Source organism: Solanum lycopersicum, chromosome 4 (genome assembly GCF_036512215.1).
Source record: "Solanum lycopersicum chromosome 4, SLM_r2.1".
In the NCBI taxonomy this organism is placed as follows: domain Eukaryota; kingdom Viridiplantae; phylum Streptophyta; class Magnoliopsida; order Solanales; family Solanaceae; genus Solanum; species Solanum lycopersicum.
In genome coordinates this window covers 59,430,941-59,437,642 of record NC_090803.1, presented here as the reverse complement: position 1 = coordinate 59,437,642, position 6,702 = coordinate 59,430,941, and positions in this window count along the sequence as shown.

The window sequence follows — 6,702 nt, the reverse complement described above, 5'->3', positions numbered from 1 at the left end:
AATGACTTTTAAGTTGAAAAAAAAAATACCCTTCACCTAACTTTTAGCTTTTGGCTTAAAATAAGTCATTTTTTACTTAAACTAAGTCATATTGATAATTGTGAACACTCTAATAAGTCAAAAATTGACTTTTAAGTAAGTTTGACCAGCTTTTAAATCCATCCAAACAGGTTCTTATTCTCTCCATTTCTCCAAGTATATACTTGGATGAAAGTCATGTGTCATAATTAAAAACTAAAAGGTGGAAATTTATTTGTTATTTTAAATCTCCACCTTTAGTAGGCGTTTGGCCATGCGATATCATATCACAACATGATATCGTAAGATGGAATCAGCGATTGGACATACAATTTCACGCTGATTTCATTTCATGAGTCCATATAATGAAATGTGATTCCATATTCTCCAAAAAGCATGACATGGAATTACATGGTGATTTCATATCATGATTTGAGATATATTAATACAAAAATTGATCCATAAGTTTATATATTTTTTAAAAAAACCCCACATTTATATCTAATAACCATTTATTTCATATGAAAATAAAATTTATAATCACATCATAACTTTTTAAAATTTGTTATTCTCATCGATATAAAATTTATTATTCTCACTAACATATAGTCACTTTAACTCACAACAAACGATTGTTAAAGTGATAAAATATTTATGATCTATAAACATGAAAATATAGTTGCGGATAATATTGACCAACAAATGGCTCAAAGTAACAATGTTGGTTCGTCTTCTCAGTCACATGATTGAGAAATGCAAGTTTAACTTGAGGAAACTGTTCGTACTATGTGAGAGGATTATATTAAAAAATAGTACAGTATAATTTATGTTCAATTTTAAAATTAAATTAAAGTTAAATGTAACAATTACTTAAGTGGAGAACAAATACCTTTGTAATAATTTATTATGCGATCTTATAATTATTTTTTTTGAAGATTAAATAAACAATTGGGATTATTTTAACAATTTTACAACTTATGAAATTTTTATATTTATGAGAAGATATAAAACACAAAAATTTCATATCACATTTTTAAAAACAAAATTTCAATTTTATTTTATGATTTCTATATCATAATAGCATATCATGATTATATGTCATGAAACCATATCGCATAACTAATGAAGGGTCCACTATGAGACATTTATAGGGTTGGCTATCCTACGTACCATGAAGGGTCAAACTGTCCGAGCAATATAATAATTTAAAAATGCAAGTCACAACATATTATTCTAAAGCAGTAGAATTGCTTCAATTTTATCAAATTACTGTAGTGTCCACAAAATGCCCAAGCAGGGATGTTTACCTGCTGTCTACTTGGGCACAAACTCCCTTTTATTATATAGTAGAATAGAAAGAAAGAACTCGGGTAAATAGTTAAATGTCCTCAGACCTCGATCCGTTTGATATAAAGATTAATAATATAAGTATTGATAGTATAAAATTTAGTTATACAGAGTTTATTAATAGTATAAAATTTAGTTATACAAAGTTTATTTTACCAAGTGTTTGTTTTATGGTTTTCCATCTCATTTTGTATTTGAATTAAAATTTCTTTCCAATTATACTCTTGATTTATTATGTAATTAGATTAAAGTAAACAATTGTCGGATAATATTTTTTTTATTGTTTTCTAGCTAGCTATGAGAAGAACATTTTTTGTTGTCATATTTGCCTTTTTTTCACTTAAAATTAGTTCAAAATAAATAATTGTCATCTTATTAAATTGATCACTTACAAAATGCCAATTTTCAATTTGAAAAAAAGAAGACAAACTATCAACTTTTAAAATTGAAAAGACGGTAAATAATAGTAAAATTGAACAAACGATCTACAACTACACATAAAATTGTAAGTTTTTTCCGTTGTAGTTTTGAAACATATGCAATTTTATAAATTGTTCAAATACAAATAATTAGAAAATAACAAAAATGCGTGTGTGCGTGCGGACGTGCGTGCGTAAGTGGGTGGGTGGTGATATAATTGCATTTATATTAGTTAATGTTAAACAACTCATATTTCAAATATTGTATCAATCTGTATTGAAACTATTTAATAACAAACAACTCTCTCTAAATAATTTATAAGCTAATTTATTTAGACAAATTTACTAGTACAAATATAAAATATAAAAACAAAAAAATAAACAGTGTCCATATATGAGTATGACATGGAAAAATATGGAAGATATGCAATACATCCTATAATACCATGTAAGAGGTGGATTAGTATACATAGGCCTAAATTCCTACCAAGCATAATATTAAATAAAGGAAAAAAGGACAAATATACCCCCGAACTATTGTAAATGGTATGCAAATACCCTTCATCATACTTTTTGGACATTGGTTCCCCTGTCGTCATATTTTTGGGACATAGGTGCCCCTGTCATCATACTTTTGATACATTGGTGCCCTGCCATCATATTTTGGAGACATTAGTGCCCCTGCCCCTTTGTTAGAGTGAAGGACATATATGCTGTATTTATGGATGACAGTGACATCAATGTCCCAAAAGAATAACGGAGGGTATATGCATACCATTTACAATAGTTCAGGGGTATATTTATCATTTTTTCCTTAAATAAATTTCATATTGATACATGGACAAAATGTTTTAATGAGGCCTATTAAACGACCCGTAAATGTATATTAAATTCTTAATTATACACTTCAATGTTATAGGAGTTTTATCATTCTTGCATTCTTTAAAATTAAAATTACTACCTCTATGAATGTTTAACTAGTAAAGTTGGTGTATTTCATTTTCTTTTAGAGAATGAGCATAAAAATTATTCGTAAAATTTGTTTTCGATTATTTTATTTTTCTTATTTGTTTTCTTGTTTCTCTGTAGCAATACTTATCAAAATTCTTTATCATTCACCATTTTCAAGTTGTCGTTTGTCATCACTATCTCCACTGGATTCACCATTGTTAATCCAACTGAATTTCAAGCTCAGGTAAAATTCTTGCAAAATTAACCTAAATCAACTGTAGATAAATTTACAAATATTTATAGCGATAAGTGTAAAAAACACACCTAAACTATTCACTTATTTTTAGTTTCATACATAAACTATTGAGAATGTGAGTTCCATACCTAAACTATCACTTTTTAGTTTGAGAAACACACATCAGTAGTGTGTATATTGTACTCTCTCTTTTATTTGAGTAAACATTGATACGTGACATTCCACATAGATAAAATGTTTTACCTAGATATAAATTAAATAATAAAATATTAATATTAATTAAAAATTAAAGATTAAAGTTTTACTATCCATATAAAAAATTAAATTATTTTTTCTTAACCCACTCCACCACCTCCTTCACGTACCAACCCCCGTCTTTTTTAAAAAAAATATAAATTTTTTTTTAAAATTTCGTACTTCATCCTCCACCCCCCTCCAAAAAAAAACAACCACCCATTCATCCCCTCCCCCGATAAAATTTGATATTATTTTATTTTTAAAAAATAAAAATCTACTCCATCCTATTCAATCCTCAGCTCTTAATTTTCATCTTTTTTTACGTTTTTCTCATTTTATGCACGTATTATATTTATAGGAAAAAAATTTTAATAGTGTACCGAATATAACATAAATTACAAAAAAAAAATTTAAAAAGTCTTGTGGCGGCAAGTAAAAATATTTTCGATATGTATGTCTAAACACTGAAAAAAATTTTGAAAGCAGAGGGTTAAGTGAGATGGATAGAACTATTTTTTAAAGAAAATAAAATAATATAGTATTTGAGGAGGGGGCGGAGATGAAGTAAAAAAAATAAAATACTTTTATAAAAAAAATTTAAACAAAATAAAAAACTTTAAAAAATGGTAGTGGTGGGATTTGGGGGGGTTTGGGGGGGGGGGGGGGGAGGGGTTGAGAGAGGAAGTGATGGCGTGGGGTAAGAAAAATATTTTACATTTTATTTTATAAAGAAAATATTATTTTTTATAATAGTTTTTTTAATTTTTGATTTTAACTAATACTAATAATTTATTTATTTTTTGTCAAGATTAAATATTTTATTTATGTGGAGTGTGATATGAAAATTCATTAAAACAAATGAGAGAGTATATCACACATATCATGATGAAAGTGATATAAAAGAGAGAGTGTGTTTCTCAAACTAAAAAGTGATAGTTTAGGTTCACACCAAACTTTCAATAGTTTAGGTATGAATTCAAAAAGAAGGTATAGTTTAGGTGTGTTTTTGACACTTATCTCATATTTATGTCACCCCAAAAGACTTAGAAAGACATAAATCTAAGCTTAATTACTTCAAATCCAATTGAATCCATAAACTTTTTTTTAAAATAATAAATCCTTTAATTATCAATTTTAATCAATCAACTTCTTCTCAGAAATTGCCGTTATCATTCTTCAATAGTCGGTGAATCAATTTTTATTATTTTTGAAATTGTTGTTTACGTCGTAGATGATGATGCAGAAGACATTTTAGGCTCCTTCTCCTTATCTTCCTTGAGATGATTGCTCACTGCAGTAACCTCCATTAATCGCAATACACTACCCTGTTCGTCGTCTCCCCCCCCCCCCCCCCCCTCCTTCAATTTTTTTAGTTTGTTTTTTTAGGATTTTTTTGAAGAGCAAAGCTCGAATATCTGTGGAAAAGCTCTGCAATCACTATTCACCTTTCCTCTTCAAAAATTCATTTTTGATGGATTTATGGTGTTTAGTGATGGTGAAAAGAGTGAAAGTATTTAGGGTGTTTGAAGGGACATGTGAGAATATAAAATAGAAAAAAAAAATGGCAAAGAAGTATAGAAATTGAAGAAAAAATGAAATTCACAGGCAAATATAGATTTGAGTACGATTTTTTAAAGGTATAATCATTTCATTTTTAAACATTGTAGAGGGGGTCATAGCACTCCTGTGAAGTTTAAATATATAGTTGAAAATTCAAATATATTATGACGACTTTAGGCTATTTTTCCTACTTTTTACCTTCAGTTTTTACCTGTTTGCTTATTGTATTGAAAATAAATTATGATTGATAAAAAAAAAAAATGTTTTTAAGTAATTGATTTCTTTTTTATTTTTTAGTGTTTGATAAATAAGTAGTTATATATAATTTGGTAAAAAAAATGACATAATTATACTCTACTATGGTTCATAAAGTTACTTTATATGATTTACGCAAGGTTTTTTTTTATAGCTGCCTAAATTAGCTGAAAGGAGAAACTTAGGGGCTCGAGATGACTTTCATGGGTTTATAAACCTCTCCTGACCTCCAAATATTCAAACTCAAAAACCAAATGATAGACTTCGATGAGATGAATCCTACACTATCAAGAATATGGTTAAACAATGTTTTCAAAAACGTTTTTGAGGCGAGTTTCAAGGCGAGTCTCGAGGTGGGGCGTACCAAAATGCTCTGGGACGTAATTTGAAGACATAGATTCATAAGGAGTAAGTTCTAAAAAATTTGTCGCGTTAGCTTCGAGCATAAAAACGTAAGTCTTGAGCGTAAAAACGTAGGCCCGAACATTTTTAATTTATTTTTTTGAACCTTTTTTTGCTTTATATCATATTTTTTATTAGTGTAATGATATTTCTCAAATAGTAATTATAATATTTTTTTTCTTCATTATTGATTATTAATACTTATCTCAAATATAAATCATAATATAATATGTATATATATATTATTGGTTATTTATAAAAACTTATTTGTAAAATCATTAAAATGTTTACTTTTGCTTATTTTATTGGGTTAATTACTTGAGTGAATCCTTTTTAAAAAATGATTACTTATTTTAGATATACTTTTTAATTATTACCATTTATAGCAATATATAACAATAATATATATTTTATTAAATTTGTCTCTCTCGCCTCTTTTTCTTTTTTCTGTCTCAACTTTTAAATATTTCTCTGTCTCGCTCCTTTCTTTTAGTTGCTATTTCTCTCTACTTTCTTTTTGTTTTTTCTTTCTCGTTTCTTTTTGCTGCTATTTTTTCTCTCTTTCTTTTGCTTTTTTGTCTTTATTTCTCTCTCTATTTTTCTTCATAGATTAGTCAATAATTCATAGGATTACTAAAATTTGTATCAATAATTAATTAATTAATTAAAAAATAATTTAATCGTAACAAATGAAGAGACATGATAACTTACAAAATAAATTAAACTTGAATTAAAAATGTATACACACATATTAAAATTGAATTAGAAGAGAATTAAGCATGAATGCAAAATGTTTAAACGAAAGAGCATTCTATGTTCTGTAAACTGAATAAATTTGTATCAATAATGAATTTAACAAGTAATTCAATCGTAACAAATCAACAAATAAATTGCAAAATAAATTAAAAGTGTATTGCAAAAATATTAAAGTTGCATTGAAAGAGAGAATTAAGCATGAATAAAAAACGTAACCAATGAAAGAGTAGACAATGATTTATAGAGTAACTTAAACTTTTATCAATAACGAATTAAACAAGTAATGGGATAGTAACAAATAAATCAAAAAATTGCAAAATGAATTAAATTGCTTTAAAATTGTATTACATAATATTAAGGTTGAATTAGAAGAGAGAATTAAGAATGAATGAAAAACGTAACTAACAAGTATTACATAATATTAAAGTTGAATTAATAGAGAGAATTAAGAATGAATGAAAAAGGTAACTAACGAAAGACAAGACGACGGTCCATAAACTG